Below are 17,072 nucleotides of genomic sequence, written 5' to 3' on the forward strand. Positions count from 1 at the left end.
GGCTTTAGGCATTGGTCCTATCAGACTATCCAGCTTCAGCCTGTTAGCATGAAAACCAGAAAGGGTTAACACCAGCAGGGGGAGCCCTGCGATGCACATCACTAGGAACTCCCCCAGGGGTCACCGCTCGGGGGCGAGCTTTAGGCCCTGACCTCCATAGGTTTTGGACGAGGCAACGCCCCCCAGAATCTTTTACCGGACTACCCTTAAATATTTGGGGGAGGTGATGGCGCTCCTCGCCCCCAACACTTCTATATGATAATACCCCTACCAATGCCTAACCGCCACTCGAGCAAAGCTTGCCGCCAATACCCTCAGACCTGCAACCAATCCCTAATCCCTGTGAATATGTCAGAAAGCCACACATCGTTACCTGCATCAGAAAGATGCACGCCATCCTCGCGGTAGAGGGCCTCCCTGCTAAACTGGATGCTGGGGTGGTCAATGAGCTGCCCCCCCCAGTGCCGCCACTCTACGAGCCACTGATCGCTCCAGGATCTTCCTGGCTTTATTTACAGCTTTGGGGCATCTGCAATCCCTCCAGGTGTGCCTTTCTAATAGTGATGACCAAATTATCATTAGATTGGGGAAGGCAGCCCGCAGTTCCCCAAAATCATTGAAAATATTCCACATTAAGTCCATGCCCTTCCGATAGGCCAGGTCGGTTTTGCCCAGTTGGATGACCAACGCCTCAGGGGGACCTTCCAAGGCAGCTTTAGCTTTTATTGTGGATAGAAATTCAGCCCATCGCATTCCATGGCGCGTGATCCAGGATAATTTAACGTTCTTTGGAAGTTCTAAACCGCATCCCTGGCCCCTGGCGACTGCTCGGATTCTGGCCCAGTAAACGATGCTATGGCCAATGATCCAAAGGCGTACCACCTCGACACCTAAAATGGAAAGAGCATATGAAGTGGGGTCAGGGATGATGGGGACGATGGGGATCATCATAGAGGTTTGCAGATGTACCCTCTATATGCGTTGGATTTCCAATGACCCAAATCCTTTATCCTTTCTGCCGGCAAGCCTAAGTGTACCGCTGTAGTGGCTGCACCAATGCGGAATGAGTGAGCAGCAAATTCCTCTGATGGAAGCCCAATAGAAGCAATTGCTTTACGCATAACCTGCGTAAACTGGTGATTTGAAAGGCAGGAGCCATCTGCATGTATGAAAAAGGGGCCAGGGGTGTTTGGTCTTAAATGTAAGTATCTTCTTGCATCCTTTACGGGGCAAGGACCGGTTTTTTGAGTAGCTAGCAGCCGAATTAGCGCCCCTCTCCCCAGCTGATCGGTTTTTGAACTACAGATTTTTATAACCAACTCTGATCGGGATAAGGTCACGTCCTTCAGTAGAATCCCCTTTGTACTTCCATCTGGTTGGTCCTCGCAGACCACCTCGCCTATAGGTAAGGCACCAAAGAAGGCGAATGAATACGCTGCTGAAAATAGGCGCGCCCCATACTTTGACCAGCAGATGGCCCTGAGCTTCTTATGTATTTGACAGTATATCAAAAGTTATGGGCCTTCTACTATCGGTGCTGGGGGGCTGAAGTCTGCGCCACCCTTCTAAAGCTTTCCGCACGACAAAGTCCACGCAGGGGTCGACTAAGAACATAGCTTTGCAGAAGAATGATATCGCTGTGGACTGAATATTGAGAGTCTTAGGGGCACGCCCCAACTCTCGCAGGTGCACAAGGTATTTTAAAACTTCTGCTTTGGCCGGGGGATTGCCAGGACTGACCACCCCCATTTTGTTACGGAATGCTGTGAAGTCTGACCACGCCTTTTTATAAGACCTTAGGGTTGAAGGGGCAACTGATGCCAATACTCCCTTTAGCACTTCTCGTTCCCAAGGCTCCAAAGGTGCTCCAGAAATGGCTGTGGCAATTGCTGTGCATTCGGCACCAACGAGCGGAAGCGATCCATCTGAAAACGAGATACAGCATCCGCAATGCTGTTATTAATGTCTGGTACAAATTTGGCTGAAACATACATATTTAGCTTTAAGCAAGAAAGGACAAAGGACCGCAGTAGAGCTGCCACCCTAGGGGAACACGAAGATTGCTTAGTTAAGACTGATACCACTGCCTGATTATCCGTCCAGAAGCAAACCCGAAAATCCTCATCATACGTTAAAGCAGCTGCCTCCCCAGCCAATGCACAGGCCCTTCTCACATGGGCCATGTAGGCAGCCACATGCATCCTACGTTTGGGGTAACATGCCAAAACCATCCCCATGAAGACCTGGAACCCATCCAGCCAGTTCTCAAAGGTGTGCTCCGCCCGGTGTGACCTATACCTTATTTTCCCATAAAACCGCTTCTTTTCCCCTTTCCCCGTCATTTTGGCTGGTGGCAACAATGTAAACATATCTATGTAGTCCCCATTGAGTATCTTAGTCCGCTTTCATTTAGAAAGGTGATTACCTAAGATGAAGTCGGTAGACACGTTAGTGGAAGTTTTTACATCTTCCACCAGTGCACCCCCCTTCCACTCCAAGGTTCCGTTAAACGTTTTCCCGTGTGAATTGGCCCTTCTCTCGTGCACCCAAAGTGGGACCCCAGCCAAATCCTCACCCTCACCCCAGTAGCTCTCCATGGTGGCTTCGCTATTATAATCTGATGAAGAGGTACCTGTTTCGTCTTCAGAATCAGAAAGCTCGCTTCTATTACTCTTCTTAGAGATGTGCTTCTTCTTAGCCTTTCTCTTTCCCCCTTGGATTCCACTGACCTCTGGGGCTGGGTCAGTGGATGCTGGTGTTGATTGCTGAGGAGGTACCTCTTCCTCTGAAGAAGAACCTGATGCGCCCTCCGAAGGAATGGGCTGAGATGGTGATTCCTGAAAAATACTAGGCATATCGATTACCTGCTGGTTGGTAGTGGAGCAACCAGGCCTTGTTGATTTGGAGCTGGCACCAGAAACACTGGTTTTTGCGGCGCCGGACTTTGGCTTCGGAGCATGTGAAGACTGGGAAGGTGTATGAGGCCGGTTGCCTGACCCGCTGCCAGATTGCGCTGTACTGGAGGTAGAAGTTGATGGACCCGAACAGGCCTGCTCACTGGGAAGGGTGTCCTGAATACAATCCTGTGAGGCCGCCACAGGTGTGGAAGCACTGAAAGCCCCTGGCCTGCATTGTAAATAAAAGGTTTTGAGAGCAGAAAATAATTGAGCTATGGCTTGAGGGATGCAAGGCATGGTGGGAGTTTGAGGACCACCTTGCACTGCATGAGGTGCCTGAGAATTACCCCTGTTAGCCGTGCTAAGACAAAATTAAATGCAAAAGCAAATCACAATGCAAGCAAAGAAAAATGCAGAGCTGGTATTTTCACCCGAAATGCCCAGCTACCAAGGACAAAACTACCTGTTCCTAACTATGAATAAGCCCTGAGGATGATGCACTTTAATTTTATAGGTAAGTATTCAAGAATAAACGCAAAGACTTATGCAGCGTAATTGAGCCCTATGAATTAAACACTTTAATTAAGCCTTATGAACTGTGGATTTTCCCTATGAATTATTTCCTCTAAGATAAGCCCCAATGAATTATTGAATAACTTGAGTGACCTTATAAATTGCAGAGATCAGATTACATCACCGAGCTAAGACCCCCGTGCCCCCAGGGCCACCAAATATGTTAAGTCTTCCTCTAATGCACTTTAATATAAGCTTCCTCTAATGCAGTTTATATAACCTTAAGAACAGACTGAACAGTAATTGTTTCCCCTAAAGCCACCAGTTACTGAACACCTTTCAAATACTGATCACCTATCAGCCCAATGTATTTGAGTCTTATGTGCAAATGCCCTACCGGAATATTTAGCAGATTATTTAATTATATATATCCAACTCAGTACCAGCAAACTAAGCAAAAACTAAGGAATTGAAATGTACTGCAATTTAAAGGGGGTGAGCAACGAAATATGTGATCTGCAGTCACCACTGCAAGTGAAAATTTCCCTTTGTAAGGCACACCCAGAATTTAAACCACGCCGCTTGCAGGAAATCAAGCTTGAGCAGTCAGCCCCTCCTACAGTAAGCTGACTCCATCGGCCCCTTTTGCAGTGAGCCAAATCCAAAAGGCTATAGAAACAAAAGGCTGTTGCCGCCACAAGCAAAGTAATCAAAGGGTGAATTAACGCCCAGCCTCAGTAAAGTAGTAAACTGTGTAAGAAAGTGTCGCCGGTAGCGCACAAAGTAACAAAGCCGAATAACTATCAAGAGGGATACAATTGTACCCTTCCGGGACTAGATACAATCAAGTTGGTTGCCTATCCTAAAATGGCGCCCGTAGAGGAGCCATGTGACTGACACAAGATGGCAGCAGCGCGCCAGCATTACCAGGGCAACACGACGCTTAAAAAGTAATTCAAACAGCACCGCTACACAATAAAGGGATTTTTTCAAGCAGCTGTTGCGTCCGGATCTAAATAGCTCCGATAAACCAGCGGTCCGATAGACCACGTGGCTAATGCCTGGCTTTCACCCCCTCGGGGCGAGTTCTCCAACTGAATTTAAAGACGACCCCACGTGGCCCCCGCAACTCCGGTAACTCCCAGCTATCGCTCTCACAGCTGACGAAATACTCTCTGCTGCGTAAAACCACACGCTAAAATACTAGATGAGGGGCTGGGCACAGGAGAAACCCCTGGCGGCCCTCTATAGGGAGCAGAAGCCGGTTAACAGCGACACAAAGCAAAGTAAAGCGATTCTACCCCTCACAGCCCCCCGGGGTTCTCAAACCTGACGCGAGTGCTGCAGCGACTCACGATGGTGGCTCCACTCCCTGTGACCGCTCCAGGAAATAGCAAAGCCTCAGAAGAGCGTGGGTGCAAAAGGATCACTGCAGCGATGGAGACGAGCCGCTGCGGTGCCTCAAAGGTCGCTCCCCCAGCTGAAAGAAATGCCCCCGAGAGTGGCTGAGCCGATGTCCGATAAATCCCTGGAAAGGCAGTAATCACGGCCGCAGGGAAGCACCTGGAGAAGTGATGGAGCAGCGGCGTGGTGCGTGGCGAGAAGCCGACCACCTTACTGCCTAAAGCGATCCGAGCTGACCTGCGCTCTTGAGCCAAAAGAAAAGGCACGCGGCGCGCTGTGAACAACGAAGACCTGAAATAAACCTGAAAATAAAGCACAAAAAACACAGAAGAAGATCCCGTACTGCAAACCCTGGACCTAAAGGAAAAAACTCCCCAATGAGCCAGCAAACCGAAGCAAACTGAATCCTCTGCAAGGGTGAAAAGGGGAGATCCTGGGGCTGTGCCGGCCTTAAATGACCCAGGCCACGCCCCCGGAGCCAGCCAATTGGCTGGCTCTGGGGCTGACACGGCCCGAGGATTCCTTTGGTCGCGCGGGGCTCCTTATGTCGGAAGTGGCTTTCTCAGAAAATGATATGGAGTTGGGATTATGGAATGACAGGGTGGGTAGAAAGCAGGAAATTGAGCTGTGATTAGGATGCAAAACAGCACTGCAGACACCACACACACAGAGAGAGGAATGGGGAACTGTTACAAGATATTCAACAGAGCATCCTTCTCTAACCTGGTGCCCTAACTTGTTGAGATGAACTGCAACTCCCACAGGTCATAGTTAAACAATGGCATTTGCTACAAGGTGTAGAGATGGCAGCTAGCTTCAGTGGCTTCAAAGGGGGATTAAAGACATTGCCCGAGAAGGATAAGGCTATGGATACTCATCATCAATCTTTATTACGGTCCAGAGACCCAACAAATCATTACAAAGCAATACACAATTCATACAGTCTACCTCCAGGTTAAACAAGCATTTTGTTCAGAATATAGGGATTATTTGTTCTTGCAACCACTGATAAAAACTTTGCCACTGCTAATGTTCTAGCATTTGTCCGTTCTTCCAATAGGAACCTGACATAGTGAGCCTCTGATTTTCCCGGGAAAGGTACCAGCAAGGGTAGTATCAGTTCAGCCCTGGCTTGCTCATATTTTGCACAATGCAACAAAATATGTTTTATGGAATCGATGTCTTGAGCACACAGGCAAAGTCTGTCCTGGTAGGGAACTCCTCTCAACCTGCCATCCAACACTGCAGAAGGAAAGACGTTTAGTCTGGCTTTGGTGAAAAGCCTTCAATAGTCTGGTACTGCCAGGTTTTTAATGTAAGATGTTAACTTAAAGACATGCCCATATTGTACTCCTACTGACAGCGGACTACAGACTGCGTGTGATCGAGATCGCAAGTCACTGTGTGCATTATCCCATAATCTTTGCTTTAATATCTTTTGGGCGCCTTCATAACCCAGGTAATACAGTTGGGGGGGGGGTGACAGACCAATAGAGGTGGCTTTTGTAGCCATGGTTTTCTGCCATTTGCTGACAAATTCCTCATTGGACAGGTGTTGGTACAAACCCTTCCCTAGATCAAACGCTGAAATCCTGAGCCAATGTTTTAGGGCAGCCCACCACGCTTTAGTTGAAATTGGGCATTCACCAGCTTCTAACAGAAGTATGGGGTTGGGGACACAGGTGGGTACCTGCAGCAGAGATCGTAGAAATTTTGCCTGAAAGCCATCTAGCTTTGGCAGGTCCCCATTATGCCAGACATTTGCAGCCTACATGAGTTGGGAAACGGGTTTTGCGTTGAAAACCCTTAAGGGTGCTGGAACATATTTGCCTCCCTTTGTGAAAAAGAATCTGAGTATGGCTAGCTTTGTGATCACTGCCTTTTGAAGGGAGGTTTGCCAGTGGTGCTTCCAAGATCCTGTATGATGGAATGTGAGCCCTAGATAACTGAAGTATTTGATCTGTTCAAGGTTATGGCCATCCAGCACCCATTTAGACCAGGAGAAGCTTCTTTCGAAAATTAAAATTTTAGATTTTTCATAATTAATGGATAAACCATTTCCAGAACAGTAATCCGAAAATTTCCTCAGCAGATAATTCAAACCCGGTCTGGAACGTGAGATGATGGCCGCGTCATCAGCATATAACAACAAGGGGGTCCTTCTCATTCCTATTTTTGGAAGGTGTCTATCTGGGTCCATTAGCTCTCTTCTAGGTCATTTAAGAATAGACAAAACAATGTGGGGGCCAAAATGCATCCCTGTCTCACCCCCCCTCATCATCTCGATGCTGTTCGATAACTGTCCCTGTCGACCGCATCGGACCTGTAGTTTGGTTCCATTGTACAGGGCTTTTATAAGAAGGAGGAGTCATTTGTCCTGCAAAATCAGATTTAGTTTGGACCATAGCTGGGATCTGGGGATGGAGTCAAACTCTGATTTCAGATCCATGAAGGCCATGAAGAGTTTACCCTGTAGAGGCCTGGTATACTTCTCGGCTAGGAAGGACAGCATTAGACAGTGGTCTGATGTTGAATGGCTCTCACGAAAGGCTGCCTGGGCTTCAGATAGTATATTATGTTCATTTAGAAAAGTTGTCAGTTTGCTACTGAGGAATCGGGCATACAGCTTCCCAATTATTGAGAGCTGGCTAATTGGCCTATAATTGGAGGGTACATTTGGGTGGCCTCTCTTAAAGATTGGGACTACTATAGCATGTTTCCAGCTATATGGTGTTGGGGTACTGCCAGGGAGACAAAGGCCATCACTGCCTCCACGGCGACTCCGGACGATCCATCGATCTCCTGCAGATACAGTATCAGCAATTAGTGACACGAGCTTGCAGAACTAGCTTGCCACATTCCAGAGCTCATGCACGCTCTATCAGCAGATAATGCACAGCAAAAGTCGCACTCAGGAGAGCATTATTTACAAGTTTTATTCAGCGTTGATCAGAACAAAAAAACATGACTGCCTGCTTCAGTGTCTTCGACACCAAGAGGGAAACAAAAGCAACAGAAAACATAAACATCCTGTGAACAGGAAATGCGCAGGCTGTGACACAAACATCCTGCTCCCTTTTAAGGTGGAACGGAAATATCCTAACATATGGTACCTTACCCGAATTATTTACTACCGTAAAAAGTGCTGCCAGAAGCGGAGCCCACCAGTGCTGGTTTGATGTAATCAACTCCGCTGGGATAAAGTCTTTCCCTGGAGCCTTTCCACTCTTCAGATTCCCAATTAATGTATGGACTTCCTCCACAGTAACTGGCCTCCAATTAGGGAGCAGTGACAATTCTGCCCTATCATCATCCTGGAAGCTGGAAAGGAGGTTTGGATTTTCCATAAATATATTTCTGAAGTGGTTCTCCCAAACCTGAGCTGAAATGGCACAGCTGGTGGCTGAAGAACTATTTTTTATTGAGTCGGAGACCAGTTGCCAAAAGAATTTAGTTTCATTGTTTAGTGAGGCATTCAATAGTAGGGACCAGGATTTTTGTTCGGACTGCCTTTTTTTTTTTTTGAGGCCAAAAGGGTTTTATACTCTTTTTTGATTTTGAAATAAGATGGAGGTAAGTAATTTAGTCCAGCGTTTCTATAGGCCAAATAAGCGTTCCTTAAGGCTTCCTTCTTTGTGTTGCACTCATGGTCAAACCAACAGCGCCCTTTAGCAGTGCGTGGCTTGCCGGCTGAGTTTATGTTGACAGAGACCACATCCTGCAAGGACTCAATGAGATTTTCGTAAGCCGTCAGGGAGGAATCTGTTGATAAATTGTTTATTATAATTGATCTTAATTGCAGTTTGTGAATTCAATCTATTCTCAACTGCAATTGCTATCTCAGGTGTTCATTTTTTTCTACGCAATGCTGGATCATTTGCTTTATCTATATCCTCATGTTCTATGTAAGAGCGCTGAATTGAGTTTTGGCCAGTAGTGGAGATGATTAGAGGTAGGTGGTCGCTTTCAGTCCTATTATCTATGGTGAATTTTTAAATTGATTTGAAGGCCTCCCTGTTAGTGAGACAGTAGTCTACTGTGCTGGCTCCATTTGTATTTACAAATGTGTACTCGCCTTCTCTGTCCCTGGGGAGCGCCCCATTAGCAATGATAAGGTCAAGACTTATTTGTAAAAAAACCAGACAGAAGCCAGCATAGTTGATTTGACAATCTTTCGAATGTCTACGTGGGGGTGGGTTTAGAAAGAGGGCACTATTTTCCTTTAGATCTCTTAATATTGGGAATTTTATTTCCAGGCTATCATCATTTGAACCTATTCTGGCATTCATATCCCCCATTAGGTAAAATGGCGAATCGGGGTACTTAATATGTAGGGAATAAAGGAAACTATGGAATTTACGCCATGTGCTCTCGATCTGTGTTTGCACTGTATATGGTGGGATATAAGCTGAAAGAAGAATGATACTCTTGGATTCCAGATGCAAAGTGATCCCCAGTGCCAGCTGCTCGAAAACTGAGCACTCAGTAACCTGTGACGCCAATTGAGTGGAAACCAGAGTTACTAGGCCCCCCCCCTCGGTCGTCTCCTTCCGAGAGGTTTAGAGACCTTGATTTCATAGGCGTGGTAACCATCAAGAACTATGTTGTCAGTTGCCCAAGTTTCCTGCAGCATTATTATGTCAAAACCTGTTATATATTCACGAAATGGCTCGTCCCCTAGTTTGTTGGCCCAACCCGCTATGTTTCACGAGATAATGTTAAGGCTGCACGTTCCATAACTGGCTTGGCTTCAGTGTGGTGGGGAAATTGTTATCAGCTCTCCCACTGGTTCGGTAATGATGCAACTGTTCTTAGGATATGCACGGTGTTGTTCTCGGGGTTGAGTTGCAGCATTTTCCCGATTTCCCAGCATCGACGGTGTTATCTGAATTGCTGGGACCATCGGGGGGGGGGGTGTCTTCTTCAAAGACAATTAAATCTGTCTCTGGCTTTCTGTGTGTCACATTTCCCTTGGAAGGAGCGTCACTTGGCATTGGCTGATCAGATTCCAACCGGGGTAAAGAGTGGTGAAATTCTGGATCTGCCAAAGGTGTAATAGAGTGTCCTATCTTTTAATTATCTAGATTGGGCTGGCGTTCTTTGTGTGTTTGGCCTTTTTGCTCTGACGCTATCCTCTCCAAGGGAGTGTTACGGCTGGGTTCGCCGCACATATCCATCTTTGACGGCCCTTGCAAATGAATCATGGCCCTATGGCGAAAGCCCTTCGGCAGAGAGGGCATTGATTGCTTGGGGTCGGTCCGGCTATACGACAAGTTTGGCAGTAGTTGTTTTCGTTCTGTGTCTTTAAAAACATGCCTCAACTCAATATTATAGTCCTGTAAGAGGGCACTATATTTCAGGAGCATTTTAGGGATAGCTGAGTCAGAAAATATCAGCATGAGTCTAGTGTGCTGGGGGTCCGTGCAAAGCAAGTTTATCGCGATCAGAGTGTTGCAATGGATATTTAGTAAAAGCTTAAAGTTTCTCTTCACACTGTCGATTGATTTCCAGTAAGGCAGCATTCCATTAAAAGGATATATATCGAGAGCTACTTGAGTGCTTTGTAGGATCAGGTCCCTACTTTCGCTTTTGTTGTTTTTACTATTTGCAGTCTCTTGGTTATCAAGTCCAGACCGGTTACACCCCTGTACACGATGGTCTAGGGGGAGGGCAACGCTGTGGTCGGTCTCTTTAATACTGAGTGAGCTATTTTTGGCTGCCAGAAGCACCAACTCCATCAGGAGAGACGTTACCTTTTCTAATTTGATGTTAATTTCCTCCACTGTTCTTGCAGTCAGCAGACAGTGGTCCGCCAGTATTTCTGCATAGAGCGGTGCCCCCTCAGATGGTAGTTCATGGGATAGTTCATGAGCGCTCATCTCAGTATTCTCCCCTGGGTGATCTCCACCCATTAAAGCATCCCCACCTACCTGTTACGATATTGAAGCAATGCAGCTGCAAAGTGCTAGCTTGAAAACAAAACATGATGGGAATGTTGGGACTGTCCGTGGGAAACAGAGGGACAGTCAATTCACAGTGCGAAGCACCGGAATTAGCTCAGAGTGTAATATGAGCTCTTCCGTTTGTTCCTGTCCAGGAAGTGCAGGAAGTGTTTGTCACTACACTGCTGGAGTTTGAATAGAGCAGTCATGTTTTTTGTAACACTGCAAAGACAGAAATAAAAGCATGTAAATACGTTTATGTCTATCTCTTTCCCCTGCCAGGGGGCAGGAAAGAGGGGGTGTGTTCTTCCCACGTTTGAGAAGAATCGCCGATCGAGACCTAGCCTGGATCTTGCTGGGGAATGCAACCAGGGAGGTCAACAGGGAATCATGCCGGGTGCCTGGGAAAGTTGCCGGTTTCTCCTGATAAAGGCTTGATTTCCGACATCTGGTAGCACGGAGCCGATGGCATCGATCCATGAAAGCAGCTAAAGAGGTTGATGGATCGTATTCATCCTCTGCAAGGAGATAAAGGAAGTAGCGTGCGGATGGAGGCTACAAGGACGGCTGAGCACCGAAGCAGACGTTTTTGCGGATAAGCCAGGAGCAACGGAACCCCTAAGGTATGCTGATTTATGGGCTAAAAGAGTGAATGCAGATTGATTCTTCTCTGGTTCACAAAAGCTGCTTTTTGGATAAAAAACAGCATTGAGAGAGAGCCACATTCTTCGCATTCCTGGGACTGATAAAGTTTGCTGCTCAAGCCTGGAATGTCCAGTTGCTAAGCAACGAGACGTCAGTCTTTTCAGCTACTTCGGAGATAGTTAGCTTGAAAAGAAAGTGGAAAGTTACTAGCCAACACAGAAGTGAGGCTGGGACTGTAAGAGGCTAGAAAAACAACGTTTGTTTTGTCTGCTATCTCACTGCTCTTGGAGGGACTTCCAAAGCAGCCTGTGTTTAGCTGCCAGGTGCAAAGAGTAAACAGCCAGCTATTGGATTTTACAGGCTCGAGAGTGAGAGCTGAGGCTTGGATTCAAAATGGATACCAAGAAGGGGGGAGGCTTACCTTACCCACCTCCACTGACTAATGACAATTATGCCTCATGGTCTGTAAAGATGAAAGCCCTGCTTCAGAATCAGAGGATTTTTGGGGTGATTGATAACCCCATCCCTGCTGCACCAACGCCAAATTGGAATTCACAGAATGTGAGAGCCAGGACGGCCATAATTCTGTGTGTCTCGGATGATCAACTCGTGCATATTCAGGATTTGGAATATGCGCGTGAGATTTGGCAAACGCTGCATAGAATACATCAAAGAGATGCTGGTTCTTCAGCGTTGCTGCATTTTGAAAAGCTGACCAATCTTAGGCTAGCGCCTGATGGAGATGTACAAGCGCATCTGACAGAGATGAAATTCTTACGCCAGCAGATGGCGCAACACAATTTTCCTCTACAGGAAGAGATATTCTGCTTCATGATTATTAACAGCCTTAATCAAACTTATAAAACGGTTGCAAGTCAGCTGGGTTCTCTACCTGCCAGAGATCTTACGGCGGAGAGAATTTGTGCCGTGATTCTCAATGAGAGAGACCGCCTTGCTGCAATAGATGTCAAAGACAGGGGGAGAGAAGCTCGGAGTTCTGACACCCCCACTGCTAGTGCAAGTGAAGAACAGGCTGTTGCTTTGAACGTTGTCCGTTGTTTCAATTGTGGACAGACTGGGCATCTTCAGCGGAATTGTAAGAAGCCACGTCAACAGAAAGGAGCTAAGGGGAGCTCTGCAAAGCCTGAGGCGTCAGGCAAAAGTCGTACCAAGTCCCAGATGAAACCTGCAAAAGCATTGCTGTCAACAAAAGCCGCATTTTCAATGGAGAACGCTTTTGTTTTGGACACTGGAACGAAGCAACACATGACGTCGCGCAGAGAACTATTTTCTACGTTTAAGAAGCAAAGCTTCACTGTGAAACAGGCCAATGGCCAGGAGCTTGAAGCGACTGGGTTTGGAACTGTGTATCTTGAAAGTCTGAACTTGACTATGAACAATGTGTATTTGGTTCCTGATTTAAAGTTCAATCTGCTGAGTGTTTCGCAGATCACAAAGAAAGGACTGACTTTGTCCTATGATAGAGAAAGCTGCAAAATCTTGAAAGATGGAGAGCTGTATCTTTCCGCCAGAGAGAAAGATGGACTGTATTTGTTGACTTTTGATCAAAGTGATTGCATAAATTGTAATGCATCTGAATCTAACATGATTTCTCTTGCAGGTATGACGAAGTGCATTTCAGCGAGTGTATGCTGATGTGATTGGTCCTCTAGCACCATCTAGAGGCAATGCAAGATATTATCTTGTGTGTGTGGATTATTTCACTCATGTGTGGATATACATATTGCAGAAACCACAAGAAGCCTTAGAAAGGTTTAAAGAGTTTTGTGACAAGGTTAAGACTGTTCATGATGCTAACATTGATTGTCTTTTCACAGATGAAAAGCCAGTTTTTCTTTTACATGATTTTCAGGATTTCCTGGATAAGAAAGGGATAAGGCACAAGACTGCTGTTTCTGCAGGAGCATGGAACAAAAGTGTATGTGTGCAAGTGAACAAAGAATTGCAAAATGGGATGAAGGCGCAATTGCTGAGTTCACATTTGCCACATGAGTTTTGGGCGGAATCGTTATTGTGTTTTTGTTACTCTTGGTTGAGAAAGGTTTCAAAAGGTTTGGGATGTTCTCCTTTTGAAAAGCTATTCCACAGAAAACCTTCTATAGCCCATTTTAAGGTTTTTGGGTCTCATGTTTTGACTGAAGCTCCAGGTGGAGTAAAGAATGCCAGAGGCATTTTTGTGGGTTATGAAAAGGGTCTCTACACAGTAATTTTGTCTGAATCTGGTCAGGTGATTCTCACAAAATTTCTAGAGAGTGCTCCTGAACAGGAGAGAGAAATTGTTCACACATTTCCCACTGAGGACAATTCAGATGATGATGATGATTTTACTGATTACAGTGGTACTGAGAGTGACAGTGATAGCTCAAGGAGCTCAGTTGACACAGTCATTGAGAGGAAATCTCACACAATGGCTAGACCTTCACAGGTGGAGGATGAACCACTGTTTACTATTGGAACTGGTTCTGCAAAGAGTCCTGAGACTGAACCAGTGAGCAGAGAGGATCAGCACCTCATACGCAGGTCCGAGAGAGTTACAAAGGGTGTACCACCTAAGAGGTATTCAAAAGAGTTTGTTAACTCAGCTGTTGCATGTGTTACTATTGTTGACAACTCAAGACAGGTTGAAGCTGTGTCTAAGTCAGAGACAAAGACACAACAGGGAGTTGCTAAGTGTAACACTACATTCCCTAGCCAAGGCAATGCAGATGCACTCATTCCTTGGAAGTCAGACAACCAGAGAGGTACACTGGGGAAACCAGTGGCGGGTAGTTCCAAGGGTGGAACTGAAACAACAAGGGATTGTTATATGTATAACAACTGTTTGTTTTCTTCTCTGGATCAAGCTATGTTCGCAGCGCACATTGATTCATATGGGGGAGTATGTTACGATATTGAAGCAATGCAGCTGCAAAGTGCTAGCTTGAAAACAAAACATGATGGGAATGTTGGGACTGTCCGTGGGAAACAGAGGGACGGTCAATTCACAGTGCGAAGCACCGGAATTAGCTCAGAGTGTAATATGAGCTCTTCCGTTTGTTCCTGTCCAGGAAGTGCAGGAAGTGTTTGTCACTACACTGCTGAAGTTTGAAGAGAGCAGTCATGTTTTTTGTAACGCTGCAAAGACAGAAATAAAAGCATGTAAATACGTTTATGTCTATCTCTTTCCCCTGCCAGGGGGCAGGAAAGGGGGGGGTGTCTTCCCACGTTTGAGAAGAATCGCCGATCGAGACCTAGCCTGGATCTTGCTGGGGAATGCAACCAGGGAGGTCAACAGGGAATCATGCCGGGTGCCTGGGAAAGTTGCCGGTTTCTCCTGATAAAGGCTTGATTTCCGGGAATGAGTTCTATTTGATGTAGTAGGTTCTGAGTTCTGTGCTCTTACAAAATCGTCCATTTTATGGATACTAGCTATGATGACTATATGCTGCCTTCTGTATTAGTATGCTCTGAATACCAGGTGCTAGGGATCTTGAGTGGGAGAGTGCTACTGCACTCATGGCCTGCTTGTGAGTTCCCTAGAGGCATCTGGTTGGCTGCTGTGGGAACAGAATGTAGGCATTCATGTTTAAGCCCCAGCCAGCATGGCTAATGGTCAGAGACAATGGGAGTTGTAATGCAAAATATCTGGAGGACACCAGGTTGGGGAAGGTTGCTAGGGAGTGTCATGGCACCTGAGAGCCGCTAGGAAGCATCATGGCAGCTTCCTCAAACTAGTAAATGATGAACAGCACCCCAGATTTAGATTTATTCTTACTGAATTCAATTTCGTATACTTCCAAGCTGTTTTGTGTGGAATCACAGTCTGAGATGAAAAGGATAGTCTTGCATCAGAGCCTCCTTATCTCTCTCCTCGGTAGCCTTAGGAGATGAGAAGGGAAGAGAGGAAGGGAAATGGGGGACTTCCGGGTTGGCACCTCCGGCAATGGCGGAGCTCCTCCGATCGGGAGGAACTTGCTCCATGAAAAGCAGGGTCTGACCGCCACGGCGAAGGCGGAGACCCATTGAAATCACAGGCGGGAGAAGCCTGTGAACTTGGGATTCGGCTGACACCCTTTGCGCCTCTCCTACTTGTGGGGAAACCCTATTTTGGGGATCCAGAGCGACGTGGGGTGAGTGGCGCGGTGCTTTGAATCGACCGCTTCTTTCACGGAGTGAAGCCGCATTGCTGCTGCCGGAGAGCGCTGACTTTTTCCTGTGGACAATTGGATTTTAAACAACTACCCGTGAGTAAAACGGAAAATTGGATCTTGAAATACTTTAATTTGGCACCAAAGCGGGAAGGTTCTAAACAGGAAGTCCGCCATTCCGCTTTTGTAAATAGACTGAAGCAAAGACGCCACAAGCTAAAGTCTTTGAAAGCTTTCGACAAAGGATTAAATTTCCATCGGACAAAATCACATAACCCCCCTTGGAAGCAGGAGAAGAGGGGGGAAGTCTTGGATTTACTGTGCCTGCAGGAGAGAGTGAAAATTAAATTGCCACTGCTCTGAACCTGGAAAAGGGTTGCCAGATGACGTTCGGGGAATGTTCATTGACAGAACGGATTTGACAGTTAGCTAAATAAGAAAGATACTGTTTCCATTGTCCTCTTTTGCGTTCAAAAAAAGGAGGAAAAAGTAACCGAAAATTGAAGCTATTGTTATTTGCTTGAGTCGTGTTTGAAATAATTGTTACAAGTGGAAACGGTTTCCCTCTAGAGGGAGCATGTGAAACTGTTGCAGGAGTGTAACAGGGAGAACTCCAGCTGCAAGATAAAGATTCTGAGAACCAGAGACTGACCTTGGACTTTTCAAAATGTTGACAGGAGAAGCTATTGTGACTGTATTACATAAGATAAATTATTCGCTGGAACAGCTCCATAAAAAGAGAGAGGACACAATATTTAAAATTGACAACTTGGAACAGAAAGTGGCTAATTTGAGTCAAAAAGTGAGTACCAATACAGAAACAATTCAGGAATTGGCACAGGAACATACCTTGGCAGGACAAATGGTGGAGGAAAAGGAGAAAGCTGTTGTTGTGAAACTTAAAGTTGTACAAGCGGGACCCTTAAATTCTCAGAAGCAAGTTGAGGACTACAAATCGAGGTCATTCATGATTGAACCTAGCAAAAGTCAATTTTTGAGGTTTGGATTGAAAAAGGAAAGTTGGAAAGATCCCTCTATCCAGGGATTGATTGACTTTTGGGACATGGGCTTGGGTTTGGAGGTGCCTGAAATTTTGGGGGCATCTAGAATTGGAGGAATCCTGAAATACGTCCTGAAATTCTTTATGGACTTTACTTTTAACTATGGAAATTTGGCTGAACTGTTCAGAAGGAATAAAAGCATTGCTAGGTTGGAGTTTTCTCGAGATTTGCTCCTGAGTATCAAAGAATATGAAGAAGATCTGCAGAAGGGACTTGGAAAAGATTTAAGAGCCTCGGACAGAAGATCTCCAGGTTGATGGACTATATGGAACTGACGGAAAGGACTGGCAGAATCCGAAGCCAGGGAGAGGAGATAGTGGAAGATTACTGGATAATTTAAAGTGTTTATTTAGAAATATTGTTAAAGTAATGACTGTTAGAAAAATGATGGAATGACATTTTATGGATTTAGCAGAAATGATATAAGGAGTTAAGTACATATAAGTAATTTACCCTTAATGG

The sequence above is a fragment of the Podarcis filfolensis genome (genome assembly GCF_964270895.1).
Source record: "Podarcis filfolensis genome assembly, chromosome: W".
Lineage (NCBI taxonomy): Eukaryota > Metazoa > Chordata > Lepidosauria > Squamata > Lacertidae > Podarcis > Podarcis filfolensis.